This window comes from Apostichopus japonicus, chromosome 17 (assembly GCF_037975245.1).
Source record: "Apostichopus japonicus isolate 1M-3 chromosome 17, ASM3797524v1, whole genome shotgun sequence".
NCBI lineage: Eukaryota > Metazoa > Echinodermata > Holothuroidea > Aspidochirotida > Stichopodidae > Apostichopus > Apostichopus japonicus.
The window spans coordinates 7,027,678-7,053,465 of record NC_092577.1 but is presented as its reverse complement, the minus strand read 5'-3'; the positions used below and the strand labels follow the sequence as shown (position 1 = coordinate 7,053,465).

General features: G+C 38.7%; 1 protein-coding gene across 3 annotated transcripts in view; it reads left to right on the top strand.

Annotated features, from left to right (window-relative positions):
* Positions 1–25,788, top strand: part of LOC139985118 (NLR family CARD domain-containing protein 4-like) — a 273,181-nt gene that overhangs the window by 95,473 nt on the left and 151,920 nt on the right. The gene's annotated exons all lie outside the window — the stretch shown is intronic.

Sequence of the window (25,788 nt, the reverse complement as noted above, 5' to 3'; positions counted from 1 at the left end):
TCCTATATACATACTCTCATGAGTACTCCGGATTGTTTGGCGTTCCATGTAAATGCAGCACACATGAATATGTGATGGTTGAGGTCATGTTCAAACTGTAACCAGATGAATTTATCTTGATTTGGAGGTTAATAACGACCAGAGCGAAAGGACGATGTGTTACAGTTTCGACATTTCAATGTACAATCAAGCTAGCTTATTTTTTTAAACATAACCCCGTAAATTTGTTTCGAATAACAACCTTTCAAGAAATGGACCCAGTTTGAAAAAAATATTGTTCCCCTCTTGCATTCAAATGACCTATGATAGAGTTTTTTTTTAAACCTGTTTGGTGGTGTACAGTAAAAGAGATATATCGTCTCGTTAACAGCATCCCAAGCAAGAGATGTATGGTAGATTGATACAAAGTTCATTCATACTTAGTAAAGATTCCTAAATCCTATTGGTCCATTCAGGTCAGCTGACCGTGGTTAATCCTGTGAGTAACGCACGGTAAAATTACGGGGCATCACTTTGATAAATCTTTGGTTATATGTAACCAAAAATGTTTTGTTTTATGATTTTTCCCCCACACAAATGGTAGTGTGTTATGGGCGTTAATGCTATCGCTGGATGCACTCGGGCTCCGCCCTCGTGCATCGCTTGCATTATCCCCCGATCGTGCATTAATCATGTGAGTAACGCACGCTAGACCGTTGATTAACCCCTTATTCAATAATGGGGTTATGATTCTTCATCAGTACACTTGTTTAGTGTTTGAGTGTTTGAATAGTGATAATAATCGGTAATAATAATTAGGTGCAACCATAATAAAGTCTAATAATAGTAAAGTGTTTAACTACTGATAATAAAGTTCAAAAAACGTAAGCTTTTCTACATTTGTACGATGGTGAGTATAGCTAGTTTTGTTTGAGAACATTTGACTGTAATGATTGATGGTGAATGGCTTGTTGTTCTGCTTCAGCTGCCAGATGTGCTTCCGGAGTTCCGTTGCGTTTTGTTGTTTTTTTTGTGGTTGAATGACATCTTGTGGTTGCCATATCTAAGCTTGAAAGGGGTTTCTGTTAGACCTATGTAAGTCTTGCAGTTGTCGGTGGTTTTCACTTCGGCCTTGTATATGATGTTTGATGCCTGGCAGTTTCCATTTAGTGGGCAAGTGTCTTTTTGTCGGCAGTTGCAAGCTTCCTTTTCTTACGTTGTGTGAGTGGTTGCTATGCGTTTGCTTATCATTAACCTACACTTCCCGAAGACATCGAAACTACACAAGATATTCAACAGAAACACCGTGGAAGTCAGTAACAGCTGCTATAGGATATAGTGGTAATGTAGCCGTCCAACCCAATCGAAGCTGCCGTATTTTTCGAGTATTTCATTTAAAACCCAGGAATTACACGTAACAAAGAGAAATGACCCCCATGATAAGATATATTTTCTTCTAGTAGAACATTCAATGAACAATACCTATATGTATAAATTGATCAAAGTGACAATTTTTGGAAAATGTTTGCATTCTGTAGATAGTTTTATGTCGGGAATTTTTATTTTAATTGCATTAACAAGAGCATTGTTCCCGTTTGATCGAACGACGAGGCTTCCTTTTTCGCTTTTTTGGTTGACTGGCCTGGAGAGCTTGGTCGGCTCTCTTTTTCGCTTCGATCTCATCCGCAAGACGACAGGCCCTCTCCCATCTTATTTTGTACTCTGGTGTACTTGCTATAAATAAGGAGGACAAAAAGGCACATACTCATTCGGATTCAGTTCATACATTTCATAAAGAGTACACAAATTACGATAGAGTACACCTTTACATAATAAGCATTTCTTAAAGGGAAGAAAAATACCTGGAAACCATGTAGTTCTCTTTACCTTTCGCCAGTCAGGGAAACATATATCATGAATTTTACCTGTGGATAATATTCTCATTGAAAATCTCTCCAGTAAGTTGAATTCTGACATCGGTTCTTATAAGTTGAGCATGACGTTCTGACATCCTGCTTAGGCCCAGCCTATGATACTACATTTGTATATAGAACCCTTTCCGCGAACCTTAAAGAGGTATGGTAACCTGATCATTATTTTGTGCCTTGCGGAAATATCGCCCATCAATATGGCTCGACGAAATAGAACAAAATTACAGGAAATGACATCCACTCCTGTTGGAACTGATGAACTGGTCAGCGAAATTATGAAAGAATTGACTGAAAACGGAGATTTTAAAAACCTACTTCAGAACTGCATTGAAAAAGCTATTAACCGTAAATTGAGTAAACTGTCTGAGGAACAAGAACGACAGGAAGCCAAGATCTTTGAACTAGAAAATCAACTTCAAACTGCCTTCAAAGATTATTTTGGAAGTATCTGGTTTGGACTGGCATCAAGTTTTCAATGATGATAATGTTAATAATGCTTTCAATAATTTTCACAATACACTTAGTGAAATTTATAATAAAAATTTCCCTATGAAACTTATTAAGGGTAAGAAGACGAGGAAGAAACCTTCCCCTTGGATCACTTCTGGTATCTTACATTCTATTCGTACAAAAAATAAGCTTTATAAAACATATATAAAATTGCCTACAGCAGATAATAAATACAATTATGCACGCTTCCGGAATAAGCTTAACCACGTTCTCCGTATTGCAAAAAGGAATTATTATTTTCATCTTTTTAATGAAAATAAAAACAACATGAAAGAAACATGGAATATTATCAATGGCACTCTACAGACTAGAAAAACCAACCATTTTCCCGATGTTTTCCATTCTAAGGATGGTCATGAAATCACTGATGTTAATAAAATAGCAAATGCTTTTAATAATTATTTTGTTGGCCTTGGTCCTTCCTTAGCCAGTTCCATTGATTCTAATGTTCATTTCAGTAGTTACCTAGGGGATTCCAATCCCTCCACTATTTTTCTCTTTCCTGTGACTGAAAGTGAAGCTTTTAATGTCTCAAATTCAATTTTTGCTACTAAGAAATCGGCTGGTTTCGATAATTTCCGCCCGAACATTATGAAATTGATAATACCTTATATTGTAAAACCACTGACTTATATTTTCAACCTTTCATTTACCGCGGGTATTTTTCCTGATATTCTTAAAATTGCCAAAGTCATACCGATATTTAAAAAGGGTGACGTTCATTTATTTAGTAATTATCGTCCCATTTCTATACTACCTTGTATATCGAAAATCTTGGAAAGGTTGATTTTTAACCGTCTCAATGCTTTCTTTGATAAGTTTCATATTCTCAATGAAAATCAATTTGGTTTTCGCCCTGGCCACTCTACAGAACTTGCTTTGGTCAATGCAGTGGATAAAATTCATAGTGCTCTTGACTCGGGTGATAATTGTATTGGTGTTTTTTTAGACCTTTCCAAAGCATTCGATACCATCGATCATGGAATTCTTCTGGGGAAATTATCACATTACGGTATAAGAGGTCTAGCTCTTTCTCTCATTTCAAGTTATTTGTTTAACAGGCAACAGTACGTTTCTTTTTCTGGAATCAATTCTGATAATCGTTCAGTTAAGTGCGGAGTTCCTCAAGGGTCTATATTAGGTCCACTTCTTTTTATAATTTACGTAAATGATATTTGCAACGTCTCTACAAATTGCTCGATTGTCCTTTTTGCTGATGACACTAATAGTTTTTTCTCTGACAGCAATGTAGAAACTCTTAAAGTAACCATATGTAATGAATTAAATGCGTTTTATGATTGGTTTTCTGCTAACAAACTGTCTTTGAATATTGATAAAACAAATTATGTGGTATTTGGTAACTCCTCTAGAACATTAAATGCTGATTTATATATGCATGGTATTTGCCTTAAAAGAGTCGATAATATTAAATTTCTTGGTGTGTATATTGACTCTCAGCTCTCTTGGAAAGTCCATATCAATCATGTTTGTAAACAAGTTTCTAGAGGTGTAGGTATTTTATCTAAGTTAAAATATACTTTTCCAAGGAAAATTCTGAGATCTATTTACTATGGTATTATATTTCCTCATCTATCGTACTGCTCTTCAGTTTGGTCTGGTACTTTCAATACTAATCTTAATAAGCTTGTCATTCTCCAAAAACGGGCTGTGAGGCACATAACGTCTTCAGCTCCACGTGATAATACCAGTCATTTATTATCCTCCTTAAACATGCTCAAATTCACTGATCTCATTTCTTTAAATGTTCTGACGTTTACTTATCGTGCTATGAACAATCTGCTTCCAAATTCTTTTGCTACCTTTTATACAATTGGCCACTCTATTCACAATTATAATACTAGACAAGCTGGTCATTTGTGTGCTTCTTTTTGTCGTAATTCAAAGAGCATGCAAAGCCTCCGTAATCGATCTATTTATTTGTGGAATAATCTTCCGATTAACTTGAAATCTTATACTTCTGTGGCTTCGTTCAGGCGACATCTGAAAAATTACTATGAAAGCCTTTATTGATTGTATCCGTTGTAAGGGGTGGGAGTAGGTGGTGGTGGTTGCAGGGGGGGGGTAGTGTTATTTGTCTTATGTGTTAAGGTTATCTGTTTTTTTTTTGTGTTTTAAGGTTTTCCTTTTTCTTTGATGGGAGTACTCTATTCGATTAAGCCCACAAGGGTTTCTTAGTTTACTTCCTTTCACATATTTTACTTATTTGCAGTTATATTGTCTTGTTCACCTTGTATTACTATGTGTTAAAACAATAAATTAAATCAATCAAAAATCAATCAAATCATAATGGAACCGTTCAACGGAATTGTGAAGGCATTTGATAAAGTGTGAAGTGATGCATTCAAAATTGGATATAATTAAATAAGTACAATGTACAGTAATGGTTTTTTACCACAGACTGAACTGATTATATTCACGTTATAGCTTTAGTTCTCAATTTAACTCACGTGTACTCGGGCATAGTCTTGTCAAAGGTTGATTTGTAACCAAAGTTAATCTCGTTAGTATCAAACATTTCGTTGACTTCCCAGCCTTCATTCTGTATGGGATATATGAAAAAAACAAAATATGTTTTAAAGGGGTTTTTTTTGGGCAGAAGGTTGAGTCCTGATATGTTATAGTCCAAAATCTTTATCGTCAGTCCGCTAAATCGTAAAATATATCGTATGTGGCCGGAAATGTATATGGTCTCCTAATGGTTTGTGTATTAAACTACATAATCCAGTCATTTTGATCGATGAACCTTAGTCGTTTAGTAGGTCGTTTGTCGAAATGTTCAATGTGCTTTACAAATACAACAAATACTGAGAGCAAATAATTTTTAACAGTTTTACATCATTTCTAAATTCATTTGGTGCTTAAAGTTATCCTTTAAGAAATGACGATCACCCAAGATTGAGCCTGCATGAGCACAAAAAGCAAATAACTTGGTTTACTCTCAAACCATTTCAGTGGCGTAGGAAGCTATCGAACTTGAAGTGAGATGAACAAAGAAAAAACAAACATGTGGTGTCTGTGGTCTTTATAAAAAGTTAGATGCTACTGTGGCCCACATCGGAGTGTGACAATTCCGACTACTTGGTTTCGAGAACCAGTTTATTAAAGTTTGAGAGTGGATAAATTAAACCTACAAACTTGAAAATTAGAAATTAAAACAATGGAAGTTCAGATTCTCCAGAATGCAAAACGGTTAGAAGAAATAAACAATCGTTAACACAGGCTCATTATTTTGCTTATATGTAACTATGTCTGTGTACCTGATCTAAATTTAGACCGTGGTCAGTCATGTCACTAAGCTCCTCCCACTTGACACGGTATCGCGGTCTCATTGGTTCTAGGAATGGCCGCTTGGCAAAGTCTTCATCGTACAGGAACGCGGCTGCATGTGACGACAAAATATATACCATAACTAATAATGGTCAACTTATCATCATGGTGAGATATACCTGAAGGATATAACTGGGTGTGGTATTTTACACCATTGGCAAAACCAACTTCTTGCACCCCTCCCCCCCAAAAAAAAAAAAAAAAAAAAATCGACCTAGATTTTCAAAGAACAAATGTTTTGTAGAAACAATGAAGAGCAAAAAAAAGAAGAAGGAAAACAAGGAGTGGACATTGAGCACCGGGGAATCCCCTGAATTAAAACCGTTAGAAAATATTGGCGCCCTTTGTGAATGCTGTATCCCTGATCGGGCGAAACTTGTATGACTCATCCTTGCATTACCCTGCGCAGGTCTATATGTACCATACATTGGCCAAAATACAATGCGTTAGGCCTAATCATAACACCGAGTTCAATTCCATCGTTTTAACAGCCTAAATCTGATTTTTGGAACACCATTGAAGTCAACTAACCAGTAATTAACACTTTGTTGGGACTGTAGTAATATACGATTAAGTATATCGAAGACAACAAGATCATTAATTCTCCAAAAACGAATGTATTACGCTTCGATAAAAGTTCATATGCCTAAAACTACCTGCCTAACACTATTCACCATGTACATGCCAGAGCCGTATGTAGACATATGGTTCTTGTACATGCCTATCACTGGTCCCCTTGTTACTCAACGAAAGTTTCCTTTGAACTAAAATTTTACATGGGAGTCTGTTTTCGACTGTGCAAATTAACAATTAGCCTATGTTTTCCTTCTAGTATGTTTTTTCAAAGGTTAGTACTGCAACCATGTTGGCCTAAAGATAGCACCAGCCATGTATAATTGAAAGGTATATATCCTAAGGAAGATGTACTTATTTTAATGAAAAAAGGAAACACACTTATTTCTAACATGTTCCTCGCGAACAAGGTCATTTCCTATTAGATTTTGGATAATTGCGTGCGGAGTCTCGTAAAGTAGCTGTCATTGGTCGGCTTACAGGTTATTAACGTGATCATTAGCCATAAAGTCCCACCCAACATACACCTCAGACCCACTGCTCTCGACTACCGATACTACCACTGTATGTGGAGAAATTGTTATGTATTAGGTAACATTTCTTTATGTGTTATACATGTACAAGACACTAGAATATTATAGTTACCGCCAATATCTGCTTCTTCGCGTTTCTCATCGTACAGGAAGTTTGCTGCATGCGAGGAACAAAAAACATAACATGACTAAGAATGGTCTCTCAGCCTAGTATCTCATTGAGATAAACGTAAATTATTTACATGTGTTATACATGTACATGACACTAGAATATTATAGTTACCGCCAATATCTGCTTCTTCGCGTTTCTCATCGTACAGGAAGTTTGCTGCATGCGAGGAACAAAAAACATAACATGACTAAGAATGGTCTCTCAGCCTAGTATCTCATTGAGATAAACGTAAATTATTTACATGTGTTATACATGTACATGACACTATAATATTATAGTTACCGCCAACATTTGCTTCTTCGCGTTTCTCATCGTACAGGAAGTTTGCTGCATGCGAGGAACAAAAAACATAACATGACTAAGAATGGTCTCTCAGCCTAGTATCTCATTGAGATAAACGTAAATTATTTACATGTGTTATACATGTACATGACACTATAATATTATAGTTACCGCCAACATTTGCTTCTTTGCGTTTCTCATCGTACAGGAAGTTTGCTGCATGTGAGGAAAAAAAACATAACATGACTAAGAATGATCTCTCAGTCTATTATCCCAGTGAGATAAACGTATGATAGTTACATGTGTGATGCATGTACAAGACAGTGGACACCATAATATTATAGTTGCCGTCAATATCTGCTTCTTCGCGTTTCTCGTTGTGCAGGAAGGTTGCTGCATGTGAGAAAAAAAAACATGACTATGAATGGTCTCTCAGCCTATTATCCCAGTGAGATAAAAGTAAAATATTTACATGTCCAAGACAGTGAACGACATAAGCGTGGTGAGAACGTGGTGGCCAATTGGCCAAGGCGTCGGACTCATGATCAAAGGATTGCTGGTTCGATTCCTGCCTAGTTCATTACGTTGTGTACTTGGGCAAGATGCTTTATCTCACTTGCCTCTCCACTCAGGGGATACCTGTGAGGTAACTTGTCATTGAGCGCAGTATATAACTGCTGCCGACTGGAGGGATTGTCTCTGGGACCAGTTATCATTGACCAGGGATAATATTACGTCTGAAAAGCGCTTTGAGACCTATCGCTGGTGTAAAGCGCCATATAAAAATCAAATATTGTTATTATTATTATAATAGTACAGTTACCGCCAATGTCTGCTTCTTCGCGCTTCTCATCGTACAAGAAGGTTGCTGCATATGAGGAAAAAAACATATCATGACTAAGAATGGTCTTTCAGCCTATTATCGCAGTGAGATAAACGTATAAAATGTGCAAGTGTTATTCATGTACAAGAAACTATAATAAATATAATGGTTACCGTGAATATCTCCTTCTTCGCGTTTCTCATGATACAGGAAGGTTGCTGCATATGAGGAGAAAAAAACATATCATTACTTAGAATGGTCTTTCAGCCTATTATAACAGTCAGCTAAACGTATACTATTTACATGTGTTAAACATCTTCAAGACACGATCTTATAATAGTTACCGTGGGTATCTGTTTTTCCTTGTTTCTCATCGTATCCTTCTTGGGGTTTGCTCAGTTCAATGGCGGCAGTCAATTGTTCTTTCCAGCTAAACATTATTTAGATAAACCATTAACAAAATTAGAAGTATCGACGTGACGGTGGAATGTGTCATGTTGCAGAGAAGGTCGAAAGGGAATTAAATAATATAAATAATTACTACAGGACGTAGCCATTCAAATGTTCACATGTTTAATATCGGTACCGGCCGACTAGTGCAACGTGCAGCAATGAGACATTGAAACAGACCACCGCACCATCACGGAATCCCCGTACTGTCCAAACGACATGAATTAATTTATAATAGTTGTGTTAAACTCATGCATGCCTGCAATATTTACAGAGATAAGTTTATTGAGATGGGGCAACCAACCAAGCATTTTAAACTAAGGAGACCTCAGAGTTTCGAGATCTTACATTATAATCAATCTTTTAACCTCTTATTGTATAAATAATACCATCATACTCACCGACTCCATTTTGTTAGACTCGGAATGCTGAAGATAGCATGTTCAACGAGAACATAGAGCAAGGGCAAGGCTAAGACTAATAGATCATAAAGCAGTATCATGGTTTTAACTTTTTTAGACTTCGAGATAAAGAACTACAACCAGACGGCTACATGTGACACTCTGGGGCGATCATCTTCTTTATGTGGATCTTTGTTTGTGTACAAAACTTATGGTTTCATCTGTGACGCAACATAGTCACATTAGCCTATAGTGGAGTGCACGCGCGCATTTGTTTCATGTGTGTATGTTTTGGTCACAAGGAATATGCTACTGCGTCGAATACCGCGCTGTAAAACTACCAATGGTTTTTGGGTTCTAAGGTTGCGCACGAAGATCATATATTATCCATATTTTCCGCGTATATACTATGCTTGGAAAGTGCGCGTGATGCGCACTTTTTTTCACGTGTGTATGCATGTTAACAGGGAATAACGCATTGGGACCTTATCACATTGTTTCGTGTTATACACGGTTGCTGACAAAGATAATGATTTATTAAGGATAGAAATATTGCGTAGCGTTAGATGCATGCATTCTACAAAGATTCACGCTAGCTTCTGAGCAACCGTACAGGTCGGTAACGTTATATTGAGCATAGCCTATATTTGCGGTATTTCATTACATCTAGTTCCGTACTGGGTGCACTACGGACGGTACATCGCAAAGCAGGTCCTATATTTAAATGTTAAAGGGTAATCAATTTGATGAAGGAGGAAGGGATCCGGTGGGGGAGGGGGTTGGGGCAGGCGAAACCATCGCCTTCTTCATTATCATCTATCTTTATTATCTCCTAAGAAACGAAATCGAGCTGTTAATTAAAAGCTAGCCGTAATCGCTAGAGATAATAGATAACATCTCACGTATCGACCTATATACATATTCATCCGGAATAAAAGTAGGTTATCATCATATACGGCAGGCCATATCGATTAGTGATATTGTTAATAATAGTAATTATATTGCTTTCAAAAGGTCTGTGTCTATTTTGTTCTCGCATGCATATCATGCAATATGAAGCTATGGCATTAAAGGGAAACGCCACGTTTAGGAACGAGATTGTGACTTATTTATATATCTTGTTACCCATGCATATTGATAGCCACAAATTGGACAGGCCTCATAATAAGGGCGAGGTGGACAAGGAGGACATGAGTTCATGCATCTCAAAGGCCCTGTTGTGCCCTGGAAATATGAAGGGACACGAAATATAATGAAAGGGACCGAAATTAAAGATGGATTGAGAATAATGCGTTTTGTATTCATAACACACTTGAGGAAAACTTAAGGGTGTAATTCCAGATCCTGCTGGTGACATTGATATCTCAGAGCACTCCGAGTCGGACCAGGTTCTATATCCGTCTTAGATACCCGAATTATAGCACGCTGACAATCTTTCTCTTGCTTAGATGCAATATAGTTTAATGTATGCTGTCTTACATTGTTATTCATATAAATACTTCAGTTAGGTGTAGTGAATCTATATGCACACGTACCCCTTTAACTGGTTACCTTACATTTAATTACATATATCTTCAATTTCAACTAATTCACCATTGAAATATCGGTCAATGGGTCCTTTTCTTCCTTTTTTTTCTTCATGTCATTTATTCACGATATTTATACATGTATATGGTACATCGGTTATATTTAGGGCTCCGATAACAACATAGGTATGTCATCTGAATGATACAAAGGAATTATTTATATATTACGAAAATTGAATATGAAATGAGTATTTTCTCCTCTCTTCTTATACCGATATAAAAATATAAATATCCAGAAAAACATACCTTATGTGACTACAAAACTCACGCGTACACACACGCAAAAATGTAGATATACATACAAATACACACATACACACACACGCCAACATGACTACATAGGTTCCTTTTGCTAAAGCAAGGAACCAAAAATGACAAATCTAATACATATTGCCTAAGCTTCCAGAATGTGATCAAGCAATTTAGATTGGAAGAAATACGAAAAAAAAAAACACACATGCACACTTGGATATGGATTATGTCTCTTTATTGTTGGAATATCAGATTACATTCTTTATTGGGTCATCACTGATAGGATAATGACTTGAATGTCAAAGACAGTTCTCATACAAGTTGTTTTTGTTAACTAAAAAGACAAATGCCTATTGCAACACAATACAAACTAAAAACTATAAAACACCTTGCGACTTAAACTAATGCCTACCGTGTCTATCTCGTTGGTAAGTTTGGTTTGAATATTTTTACTGGAAATAAAAACAAAAATTAGATAAAATCATCAAGGTAAAAGAAAACATGCTCAATAAAATAAAAGTAAATGCAATCAGTATTACATTTAGAGTTGTAGCTTTCAGCAAAAAGTGGTTGGACAGAATGCATAGGGAAAAAAACATCACCACAAATAATGAGAAAGCCTCATCTTATGTTCATCTAAAGTATGACCTTTCCCCCTATAAAATTGAAAATAAAATAATGATCTATTGGGAATTTTATGGCATGTGGTATGGAATTATAGCATATACTGAAATGATTATTTATGAAAGTTAATTATCACAAATGGAGCTCTGAGTGATTGGTCAATAAAGAAGATGACAAAAGTTGAGTAAAAGGTTAAAATCAAGAAAAAAAAATAATAAAAAAAACATGAAAAGAAAAAAATCTCTCTGCACCTCCTCCAATGGCACACTTACACTTCATTGAGAATTAAAAAAATACTTATTTAAACAAAATTATATCTGAATTTGTCTTGTGATTATTATGTTTTATACTTCTTCACAATGTCCTCAAGAAGTGAATAAACTAATATCTGTGGACCTCTTCTTCCACCTCTCACTCTCGTTCATGACCTTGGTGCACACGGTTCTCCATGGATACACCTTTGATAGTTTGGCAATTTTGACAAATGCTTCAATTCAGCTTTATCTGTGGAAGTATAAAGAAAAAATACAGATTTAACATTTAAATTATTATGTAGCTTTTAAACCTAACTTTTACAGTGTTCTCATCTGTACTTGCCAAACTCTTCCTGACAAAGGAAAGTTTTGTTTCCTTTCCAAATAATGAAAGAAGTACTGTATCTAGAAGAAATAATCTTGTGTGGGACGCATCAGGTATCCTTTAATTGCGTGATAACTCATTTGCATGCTGGCAGCTACATATAGACCTATATTTGTATACGAAGGACATAAATGAAGCAAATACAACTATGCATGCCATTTAATTTAACTTAAGATTTGTAAACCCACCATCTAACACTTACCGGTCCCCAAGTCACTCTAAGATTAATGTATGTCGTCCATTTACAGAGTTGTTGACAATTGACAATTCATTATCATGGACATTAAATATGAATGTAAGAGACTGGTTTTGGTCATCTTGCGGCTTTGATAAGCCAATGAGGCTTCTTCGCGAGTTCCTGCTTGCAGGAGAATCTAAAATACATACAAAATACAAATACATACATAGAGTTGCCAATTTGTATTCACACATATTATATTGTAAGTACTCTAGGTTATATGTACTGATATAGCTCTCATATCTAAAACCAAATGTACCCATAACATACCCTCTCCCTCCATGGTGGTTCACTGAAGCCATAGTCAAACCTCAGTTCGCTTCCCCTTTCTTTCAATGCAAAGAGGCACAGTTTCGGCACTCCTTCCAGAGTGAAAACCATCATCTTGCAGTTTGCCAAGTTTTTGCCATCATTAACCATTCTTCCATTTCCGCACGAATCTGAAGCATCGATACTTCAAAAATGGGGGAAAAACAAGGAAAGTTAAGATGATTATGGTCAGCGATGAAAATCCACATGTGGCATATTATGAGACAAGATGATGGAACTGGATGCTAAAATAAGAGCTTTGTAGGACAGATACATCTGTCAAATTCCACTGAAAGGTTCTGCCATTGTGAACAAATTTTGTTGTAACTTTGTCAAGGTGTGACACCTATCTCAATATTGGAGAGTACTTTAAACATGATCTATATTCACACAGAGTTATTAAATATGAAATCCTTTCCCTCACTGCTTCTCAAGTTATATCACTCAATTATATTACGAACATGACAGATCAATATATGCCCTGAGATCCATCAGATGTCAAAACAATGAATACACTTTTGATAGGATTATGCTATTAGTATTTATGGTGATCTTGACTAACATGTTGACTCAAGGCAGTGACTGAGATGGTTTGTGTAATATAAAGTCAAAGGTCAAAATCTTTGGTAAGATTTTCCCTAGGGAATAGTGTCCTTGGCATTGCTAAGAATATTAATGAGACTGGACTATTTGTACAGTAAATACACTAGATGTGGTAGGCAAACTAATCCTGTATGATAAATATGCAGCAGGTAAAGCCTAGAGCTACATACTGTAGCCTACAAAACCAGCACATGTACAGTATGCTATATGTGATAACCTCTACAACAGAGAATCATTTTGCCTGTAGAAATGACAGTAGTTTGCGTACAATCCTTTTTGATCAAATCTAGGATAATTCCTTGATAAGTAGATTGATCGATTGGAAGGTCCCACAATGTTTTTCTTTGTGTATAGTCTGCCAAGTTATATGGGTAATGACATTTCCCCTGCTTTGATGGTAACATACATTAACCTCTTCTTAGTTCCACAACAGTGTACAGTAGGTTGAACACAACTTTTCTGAGGCAAAAAGCTCAAGGTCTGCAGACTGTTTAGATAGTTACCTTCTAGTTTGTTTGTAAGTCAAAGTGTTTACACAGGTCCAAAAATCGACAACCGGATACACGAGAGCTGTTACCCTTCGGGTATCCGGGTACCCGAAACAAAATTGTTTACCCTCTGTTTATTCGCTGAAATTGTGACGCAGTTATAGGATATCCATGGAACTTTCATTTTTGCTGTTATCTTCGACTACATGGTAGCCTTATGCCACACTAAAGTCAATGGGGGAAATCTAGCCTAACCATCTGTTTATTTGCTGAAAATGTGATTCAGTTATAAGATATCCATGGATTACTCTCAGTGTTGCTGTTATCTTCGTATATATGGTAGCTTAACACCACACTAAGCCAATGGGAAAATCTTGCCGAACCATCAGTTTGCAACAAAAAAAAATCACTTTGCGTAGGATTCGGGTAATAAATTAGGAACAGGGTAGTATCGCGTCGGGTGGGAACCCGGGTACCCCGTGCAAACACTAGTATGTCAGTATGCTAGTGAAGACCATGTTAACTGAGTATGCAGATGAACATTGAACTTTCAATTACAAATCTGTCTACAATGAGTATTGAGTAGACTGCAATGTCAATCCTAGTACAATATAAAGGTATAACTGTAAGTTAAGAAATACTTAACAATTTACAACTCACCATTTTTTTTCCATTATGACAAAAGAATTTAAGTAAAAATCCTTTGTCTTCTGGATAATGGGCTTCCCTTTCTTCCGCTTCTTGTTGAGAAATTTGTTCCCCTCTATATTCTAAAAAGAAAGTCTCCATTCTGGAACAATTTCTCACAAAAAACACCAGAGCCTGGCCGGGTAACAAAATGAGAAAAAAGGGTTATGCTTCAATGTTGACCAAGGTTGCAACAGAAGTCAAGACTAAGCAGAAAACCAGTTAGTGATTGCTTGCCGTAAAATGGTGTCAACCTCCATGCTCTGACATACAGTATGGATCTATGAAAAGACATGGGAATTGGGAGACATGGGAATTGGGTAAAATTAAATACCTCTATACACTATTGTTATTTAAAGGCTAGCCCCAAACCGTGTGCAGACATCTGAAAAAGTTAACTTTTTGTTGCTTGCAAGTGATGTTTTGTTTGTGTTGCTACAAAATGCAGACAGCAATAAAACGTGATACCTTGTTATCTGTAGCTGGACCTAAGATGTCCATTGCTGTATCGTTTATGCACTGTGCTGTGGGTATTGACCACAGCTGTATGTACTGGCTGTACACTAGTGTCTGATTACCGACGATAGCAAGCTGTGTGTGTATTTTCTGGGATCGCTGGTGGTGTCTAACACTTCCGTTACACCTCATTCGAAACTAGGTCAGATTACCAGCATTAGACGTTTCTTTTTTCGCAAGTCTTCACACCCTTTAAAGAACACAGTCAACAAAACGTACATACTGTAATGCAACTGATGTTAGCAGGTTCTGAAGAATGACAATTTGGAACCTAATGTACAGTAGTTGGTGTACGACATACTGTATGTTCTGTTCAAATATGATATCAGAGAAGAAGTTGCTATGGAGACCCTACTTCAGAACCTGCAGAAAGGTGTTTTAGGAAGAATGAGATATACCTGTACAGTAGCATGTTACAGAAATACTGAAATGTTGCATGCTGAAATCTTAATGTTCTGTTTTGTGTTTCATCTGTAATTGTGGTTTATCCTATTCATAGGGTGTACATTAAGTGGTGCAGTATGTATCCAAGGCTGACACCCATACACATATCGTACTTCTGGAGGGCATCATTTAGCAAAGTCAGTGTGTTGCTTGATTTTTGCAATGTACGAGTACCAACACACTAGACTATATAACTCTTACTCCTACGCACAGGGACATGTTGGCATCGCAACCAACTGAAGGCAAAGTTGACATAAATGGTTCCAAGGTGTACAGTAAGTCTCACTCATTAAAGTATGACACAAGATTTCACATTTCATGGAAAATATTTCTTTAATTCAGAGCTCAGAAGTCAAGTGTTCAAAGATTGTTTTATAGCAGTTTGGGGTTTATGTTTCTTGTTGCGGGTAAAATATTTGAAGCATTGCAAGAATAAGAGGTGTAATCACTGTAATCTACAGCTATGAATATCTACTGTACTGTACTGTATTGTACAGTATTGTACAGTACTGTACATTTCAGCAGGAATCCTACAGTAGGTGCTTGGCTGAAAGTATGGAACAAAACATCAAAGGAAACATCCTACTGTAAACATTGGTTTTATGGGCTAGATATAACTGATTCATGTTTTTTTAAGTACTACAGTACTTCTGATGATTACTGTACAGAAAACCCATATTTTTCTTCCACTTTCCCAGTTATGCAAATCATATAACTATCGTTAATTGGTATATGACAAGTAAGCCTCAAGACAGAAGCCACTGTACATCATTGCTATTTTTTTATGGGGGGGGGGCTTTAAATGATGCTAATTGTGATCATTCCTACACTAAAGCAAACAAACATGTTACTTCGTTACCTGATGACTTTACCAAGCCACAATTTTTTTAAGTTTCTTGCACTGGTCAAATAAATGTAGCAACCTTGGGCCACTTTATAGCAGAACTACTTGTCTCTGCCACTGCAGTTATAGTTGTTTCATTTCTATTACATTGGCAAGGAATCAAAATGTAATGATGAAAAGAATTAGATTCATTTTGTCACCACACATGCTCAACTACTGTATCTAGGAAATTTCATAGTTTGTAAAACAAAATAAATGATATGTGACTTATGTTGTGAATCTTTCAAATAATTTTTAATGCAGCTTCACAAAGATGAATAAAAAAGAAATTGTACCTATGAACTCATCTATAAATTTCACTTGAAATCCTTCGGTGTCTTTTCCTTTAAGACAGGCATCGACAGCTCTCTGCTCCTCTGATTGTTTTGTTTTTCTGCTTCGGCTCATCTAAAGAAAACTTTTAGCAAATAACGAAAACCAGTGGCAATATTTAGGTCATTTCTGCAATGCCATTAGTGTTTATGTGACTGTCTGAATAGGTCCAGGAATGAGTAATAAGTTCATGCGTTTAAAAAAGGGTTTAATTTGATCAACAGTATTATTAGCCTGTGGATGACAATCTAGACAACTTCCAACCCAATAATAATGCTTTAACTTCATTTCTTTTGTAAGTACAGTACTACAACAGGTATGACGAGTAAGTGTTTACTATACACTTGGGATCTACTGTACATTCTAACTTTTCTGTGTAATGAAGGGGAACCTAGACTGGTAGATGTCTGCAGCTGAAATAAGCTATAGGGTACCTCAGAGCAACCTCGTGATCATTCCTGTCTTTAATACAGTAGAGAATGGTGTATTCTGGACTAATCTACTATAGACGTGACCAATTAGGCTAGGCCATGAAATTAGGAGTATAGGTCACTAATCCCTAGATTTTTTTTGAAAAAAAGAACTAATGTAGACCAAGGCATACAGTAGTAGAAGTTTGAACATACATGCATTTAAAGTCTAATTTGGCAATCCATAAAGATGAACTAACAGATCTATACTGTACCTATCATTAAAACGTATTAAAACAGATTTCAGTATTTCGCTATAGGATATGTACAGTAGACTAGGGGGCCATGTCATTCCGCCATCGGTACATCCATAGAAAATTTGCTCTTTCCGCGAAAGAAAAGGTGCCATTCCGCCATGTTACCCCGATGGTAGTAAATCACTATTGTATAGTGGAAAGAGCACATTTATTGTAGGTTCCCTGTATGCCTATATGCACTACCTATGCACTACCTATAGGCCCTCAAAATCCACAAAATCATTCATTCGTATCAACCTAAATTAATTTGATTTATTCAACCAACTATTATATATTTGAAGACAGTGTATCGACTCAAGATTACTAACTTACAATTAAAACTATTCAATCAAAGTGTACATTATATACTGTGTATATATTCCCCAAACTTGTCTTATCTACAATTCAGTCATCCAGCCAACCGGCACATTTGAAGACGGTGTACAGTACCTATCTTTCCACGCGAATCAACGAAAGTTTCACCAATACATTCCTGTGTAAAATCCATTCCTAATATGTACTGTAACTTTCGGCCTAGCGGAAAGGATCGAAACCTATGGCGGAATGTACCTATGGCGGAATTGCACTGGAACCATTACCATAGACTACAATTACATTAATCATGACATGTTGATTCTTTTCCCAAAGTTAGGCTATTTATCAAAAGGAAAGTCAGGATAAACATAATGGCCAACACATTGGATTGCCCATTGATTTGTTCACTAACAGCCATTATAAAATTAGGTCTCACACTGCATGCACAGGTCCACTTTCAGTCCAACAGCCATAATGAATATATGTAAACAAAATGGACGGATTACCAATGTTTCTGCCATCACTTTACCGTAAATCTTTTCATTAGGGGAAAGAAGTCGGCTATCTAATCAGTTTTAACATAAACACATGTTTAGAAACACAAGGTGCTTAAATTTAAACCAAAATATCTCTTCTTCAAAACTAGTTTCCTAGGATAGGCCTATAGCCTACTAGCCCCATAGCCCACTTCTACTAGCATTGTACTACTTACTACTGCTACAGCCTACTGTAGAATATAATCTGTTTATGAAAGAAAAAGGATTCCTTCAGTCAGTGGTCAACAGAGTTGTACCACCATGTTAATAATAAATTGTAGTAATGTTAAAAAAAAGACCTAGCCTAGTGTAACTGTAACCCAGCCTGGGTTTATACCCCGATGGCAGTAAAGCACTTTTGTGTGGCGGAAAGAGCACAATTATTGTGGGTGCAGTATGTATTGCTTCGCTTCACACTACCTATGCCAGCACAATAAAAAAATTGGTCATTTAAATCAACAATCAGAATCGGTCTTTTAATAATCAATGAACCTAGCCTATATCAATTCAATTATTTCAACCAAATATTTTATGTTTTCAACACAGTGTATCGATTCTTACGAAAAACTATTCAATCAACAAAACTTGAAGGCCTGCACGTCAACAGCCACATCAGGGGCGATTTGTGCAGTATCAAGACCAAGACCAACATGTACATTAAAGGGCCTAACTTTAGAATCCGTACCATATCGATGGGAAAGCTTACGAGGGGCTAGGAATTAGGGTTAGGAAGTAGGGTTATGAAGTACTGTAGGGTTAGTAGTTAGGAATTAGGGTAAGGAAGTAGGGAATAGGGTTAGGAATGGTACGGATTCTAAATGTTTACCCATTAAAGATTGTGTACCTATTTCGCAATGTTGCTATGGCGGAAAGGATGGAAACCTACGGCGGAATGGTATGGTGGTATGTACAGTACTGTACCTATGGCGGAATGGCACTGGACCATATAGGGCTAGGCTAGGTCTAAAGTTAAGCATTTGAATGTTCCGCCTTGCTACGCCTTAGCGTAGTCAAACTAAGCCTAGGCCAAGATAACTACAAATATTTCCAGAAGAGGTTATAGCGCTTACACAGGTTAAATCTCTGACCAAGGTGGCTAAATCCTGACGAGACCAAAATCACAACGTTGCACCACGGCGCACACACACAGAAACATTTTCAGGTTCTCTGTACGCATTGACTTTGCACAGGAATGAGATCTCAAAAGAAAATGAAGTTCGTGATATTGATTCAACACCATGTTCGTGAGGCGTTGCAAATGTTCAAGGCCCCCAGTCCCAAGCCCCCCACGGTATGGTACTCATACTTCGTGAACGTCTAGCTGGTACATACGAAATTTGGGTCAGGACTTAGTTTGGGTCAAATCCCTATTTTCCATGGCGCACGGGGCCCGAAACACATGCCAAATATGCCAATTCTGTTTTGGACTTAGAAAAAAAATGAAACAGCTCCCATTGACTTTGTGTTAGCTCCGTGAGGCGTTGCAAAAGTTCAAGGCCCCCAGTCCCAAGCCCCCCACGGTATGGTACTCATACTTCGTGAACGTCTAGCTGGTACATACGAAATTTGGGTCAGGACTTAGTTTGGGTCAAATCCCTATTTTCCATGGCGCACGGGGCCCGAAACACATGCCAAATATGCCAATTCTGTTTTGGACTTAGAAAAAAAAATGAAACAGCTCCCATTGACTTTGTGTTAGCTCCGTGAGGCGTTGCAAAAGTTCAAGGCCCCCAGTCCCAAGCCCCCCACGGTATGGTACTCATACTTCGTGAACGTCTAGCTGGTACATACGAAATTTGGGTCAGGACTTAGTTTGGGTCAAATCCCTATTTTCCATGGCGCACGGGGCCCGAAACACATGCCAAATATGCCAATTCTGTTTTGGACTTAGAAAAAAAATGAAACAGCTCCCATTGACTTTGTGTTAGCTCCGTGAGGCGTTGCAAAAGTTCAAGGCCCCCAGTCCCAAGCCCCCCACGGTATGGTACTCATACTTCGTGAACGTCTAGCTGGTACATACGAAATTTGGGTCAGGACTTAGTTTGGGTCAAATCCCTATTTTCCATGGCGCACGGGGCCCGAAACACATGCCAAATATGCCAATTCTGTTTTGGACTTAGAAAAAAAATGAAACAGCTCCCATTGACTTTGTGTTAGCTCCGTGAGGCGTTGCAAAAGTTCAAGGCCCCCAGTCCCAAGCCCCCCACGGTATGGTACTCATACTTCGTGAACGTCTAGCTGGTACATACGAAATTTGGGTCAGGACTTAGTTTGGGTCAAATCCTTCATTTCCATGGCGCACGGGGCCCGAAACACATGCCAAATATGCCAATTTTGTTTTGGACTTAGAAAAAAAAATGAAACAGCTCCCATTGACTTTGTGTTAGCTCCGTGAGGCGTTGCAAAAGTTCAAGGCCCCCAGTCCCAAGCCCCCCACGGTATGGTACTCATACTTCGTGGACGTCTAGTTGATACATACGAAATTTGGGTCAGGACTTAGTTTGGGTCAAATCCTTCATTTCCATGGCGCACGGGGCCCGAAACACATGCCAAATATGCCAATTCTGTTTTGGACTTAGAAAAAAATGAAACAGCTCCCATTGACTTTGTGTTAGCTCCGTGAGGCGTTGCAAAAGTTCAAGGCCCCCAGTCCCAAGCCCCCCACGGTATGGTACTCATACTTCGTGAACGTCTAGCTGGTACATACGAAATTTGGGTCAGGACTTAGTTTGGGTCAAATCCCTATTTTCCATGGCGCACGGGGCCCGAAACACATGCCAAATATGCCAATTCTGTTTTGGACTTAGAAAAAAATGAAACAGCTCCCATTGACTTTGTGTTAGCTCCGTGAGGCGTTGCAAAAGTTCAAAGCCCCCAGTCCCAAGCCCCCCACGGTATGGTACTCATACTTCGTGAACGTCTAGTTGTTACATACGAAATTTGGGTCAGGACTTAGTTTGGGTCAAATCCCTATTTTCCATGGCGCACGGGGCCCGAAACACATGCCAAATATGCCAATTTTGTTTTGGACTTAGAAAAAAAATAAAACAGCTCCCATTGACTTTGTGTTAGCTCCGTGAGGCGTTGCAAAAGTTCAAAGCCCCCAGTCCCAAGCCCCCCACGGTATGGTACTCATACTTCATGGACGTCTAGTTGTTACATACGAAATTGGGGTCAGGACTTAGTTTGGGTCAAATCCCTATTTTCCATGGCGCACGGGGCCCGAAACAAATGCCAAATATGCCAATTCTGTTTTGGACTTAGAAAAAAAAATGAAACAGCTCCCATTGACTTTGTGTTAGCTCCGTGAGGCGTTGCAAAAGTTCAAAGCCCCCAGTCCCAAGCCCCCCACGGTATGGTACTCATACTTCGTGAACGTCTAGCTGGTACATACGAAATTTGGGTCAGGACTTAGTTTGGGTCAAATCCCTATTTTCCATGGCGCACGGGGCCCGAAACACATGCCAAATATGCCAATTCTGTTTTGGACTTAGAAAAAAAATGAAACAGCTCCCATTGACTTTGTGTTAGCTCCGTGAGGCGTTGCAAAAGTTCAAAGCCCCCAGTCCCAAGCCCCCCACGGTATGGTACTCATACTTCGTGAACGTCTAGCTGGTACATACGAAATTTGGGTCAGGACTTAGTTTGGGTCAAATCCTTCATTTCCATGGCGTACGGGGCCCGAAACACATGCCAAATATGCCAATTCGGTTTTGGACTTAGAAAAAAAATGAAACAGCTCCCATTGACTTTGTGTTAGCTCCGTGAGGCATTGCAAAAGTTCAAGGCCCCCAGTCCCAAGCCCCCCACGGTATGGTACTCATACTTCATGGACGTCTAGTTGATACATACGAAATTTGGGTCAGGACTTAGTTTGGGTCAAATCCTTATTTTCCATGGCGCACGGGGCCCGAAACACATGCCAAATATGCCAATTCTGTTTTGGACTTAGAAAAAAATGAAACAGCTCCCATTGACTTTGTGTTAGCTCCGTGAGGCGTTGCAAAAGTTCAAAGCCCCCAGTCCCAAGCCCCCCACGGTATGGTACTCATACTTCGTGAACGTCTAGCTGGTACATACGAAATTTGGGTCAGGACTTAGTTTGGGTCAAATCCTTCATTTCCATGGCGCACGGGGCCCGAAACACATGCCAAATATGCCAATTCTGTTTTGGACTTAGAAAAAAAATGAAACAGCTCCCATTGACTTTGTGTTAGCTCCGTGAGGCGTTGCAAAAGTTCAAGGCCCCCAGTCCCAAGCCCCCCACGGTATGGTACTCATACTTCATGAACACCTAGCTGGTACATATGAAATCCCTATTTTCCATGGCGGATAATCTAATTCTATGAAAAACATTCTTAGCAACTCCTGAATATTACGCCAACTATGCTAACTGGATTATTTCTGTTTAGTATGGAAGCGTAGAAAGGACATTGCATTGACTTGCACACGTTATAATATATATCAATACGTCAAACTTTTGAAAACCGCTATTTGCACACTTCGTACAACTTGTCAAAACTAAGAGGTTGGATGACAAAATATACAAGAGACAAATACAAGCACAGAGTACACACAGGTAAATGAGTAGGGAGAACACAAAAGAGTAAGGTGAAAGAGGATTAATATACAAAGGAAGTGAGAGAACGAAGAAATTTACAGGGGGAGAGGAGAGGTACAGCAAATAAACTGTGGAGGGACAAAGGGAGGATTAAAGGAAGAGGGTATGGAATAAACTGCAGATGGACAAAGACAGGGAGGTGTGGAGAAAAAAAGGTGAAAGAGAGTCAAGAGAGAAGGTAACATAGGGGGGTATGGGAGGGGGGAAACATGGGGATAACATGGGGGAGATGGAAAGGGGAGCAAAAGGTGGTGGTGGAATTGGGTTCAACAATGTGGTGACTACAGATGCATCTCGAAGTACGGTCACGGGTGAATGGGTGTAGGGTTAGAAGTAAAGGTTGGAACAGCAGCACGCACATGAAGGTCCCGTAGGTTGCGTGAACGTCTGTAGGCAAGGCTGGGTTTTTCAGGAACTGCTGGCCTTGGGGTCTGTCTGAAGGGAGGAGAATTTTGTGTTTGTTAGAACTGCTTTGTTTAAGAGGAATCTTTTTCCCTTTCCTTTCCTTCTTTTTTGAGCCTCTGAAGAGGATCCTGCTAGGATCCAGGGGCGTAGCGAAGGGTTTTTTGTTGGGGGGGTGTGGAGAATTTGATTTGCCGACGGATCTGGAAGTGGTGACTGAAATGGGGAGGGGTCTAAGGGGAGGGGGTGTCCCCTCCCCTTTGGCAATTTGTTAGTTTTGAAACGTCCTTAGATGCCAACTGGTGTATATTTTAAGTCAAATTTGGCACGGAAGAAGCTCCCGTTCTCCTTTTCTCTATTCAGCTTTCCTTCTTTCTTCCCCTTCCGCTCTCTTCACCTTTTCTCCTTTTGCCGACAGACCCAAAATTTGCCGACAGCGACCAAATTATTGGGGGGTGTGACACCCCCCACCTCCCCCCCGCTCGCTACGCCCCTGCTAGGATCGAAACGTCAGGCCAACTTACATTTTCAAGAAAGACCTCCTGTAACTACACACCTTTAAGATTGTATGTATACTTTTGGTTACTACAACCAACGTGCAGGCGCGTAGCCAGGAATTTGCCAAGGGAGGGGCGAAACTGTAGATTCGGCATTGCAAACTATCTAAGCGTAGCGCCACTATGGGTTGGCGCGAAGCGTACAAGACAATTTTGGCTGAAAATGCTTCCCAGATCGCTGGAAATGGCACTTCCCAGGCCTTGTAAGTTGCATCTTAGCATTTTCTCTTTTGAAAATACTAGCGATATCATAAAAACATTAAATTTAAAAAAAAAAATATGCTCAGGGGGGGGGGGGGGCTGCCCCCTTCGCCCCCCCCCCCCCCCCTTGGCTACGCGCCTGCCAATGTGCATTACCTTGCATTTATCAATATTAAAAAGCATTTGCCATCACTGAGAACAGGAAAAAACTTATCCAAATTAGTTTGAAACTTCGCAGAATCGCTTTTAGAAGAGACCTCAGAATACAATTTGGTGTCATCAGCAAACTTCTTAGCTGTACACAAAACATCTCCGTCAATGTCATTTGTATGATTCTATGTCGCAGCCCTAATACCCGTCAGCCACACTTTTCAAGGTTTTTAGCCAATTATTCGTTCAGAATTTGAAAATTCACACTTTTCGTGAAATAAATTCACTTCAAAACATACCCATAATGTTGCACAAAATTTCATCTATGGACAATCAATACAGAAAGACCTCCTTCAACCCCTTAACAGACCGGTCAAAATTGCACGAGTAGAGGGAAGTATGCTAAGGAATGTTGGTCAGGGAAATTTCGAAAATTTAGACACAGTTAATTTATTGGTCCATGGGCGCACATCAGTCTTGGATAATGGTGGGGACGCATGTCTGTTCTCTGATACTCTCTAAGCGGAGCGCGACCATGGGTTCAGGCTTAACGTACACAAAATTTTGGGCAAATATACCTCTCAGATCGCCGGCAATAACAGTTCCTGCAGACCCAAATGATGCTCCCAAACCTACTTTAGTTTTAGATCTCGTGGCCTATAAATTTAGTTTGGGAAGCACATGGGCGTCTGCGGAAAAAAATCAGGGACAAATAATCCAAGTAGACTTTTGTATACGATGGGTCTGGGGTCGTCTCCCAGAAAATAATTATAGACTGCCGCAAATGCGATATCCGTCCTATATTTAACAACTGTGGATAAATATAGTAAAATTAGAACTGAACGTGAAGGTAGTTCAAATTGGCAACACACAGTGTGAGTTGTTAACGATTGTTTTGTTCGCACTCAGTCTGTTTTGCTGACCACAATTTACCAGTCTCATGTATAGATTATGTTTCACATGATCGAATGTGTTAATACTTCAGCGGAGAAGTCACGCCTAACAGTGTCAATAGTAATCATTATCGTTTTTTATAGCATGTCATTTGCACAATGCTGGATCAAAATACGCCAAAGTTTAATACAGGGGAATTTGAAATGCAACGTTTGGTCAAGACAAATTGGTGGGGACATGGTATATCATGTCCCCACCACTGAAAAAGTTGGTGGGGACGCGTCCCGCTGTCCCGCCATGATCTGCGCCCATGTATTGGTGTACAAATATTAAAACCTCTTATAATGGCGACTATGAAACTTCGTTGAAGGAAATGAAAATATACCATATATTTCCGAAACCGAACACTACACACATACACAGTTTGGAGGCTGTTCATTCTAGAACGCCATTTTCATGTTCACTGATATGATGTGATATCTGCTGTTTGATTTACAAATTCGAATAATTGAAATGAGACTGAAATAAATAACTTTTATATGCTTATAGGCAATGCCCCACATTCTTTTCATTTCGAAAGACGCAAGGTTTTAAGTTCATTACACACTGAAGGCTTCGATTCTCTATTTGCCTTCAGTTTATGGAAGATCTTGGGATTTTCATCCCTATAGATATCGCTAGATATTGCTAGATATCCATACAGTACATTGTCTTGAAATTTTTCGGGGCCTGATCTTGGGAAATTGCAAAATCGGGAGTGGTCATGCACACTCCATGTAGGTCAGTGAACGACCTCTTGTTG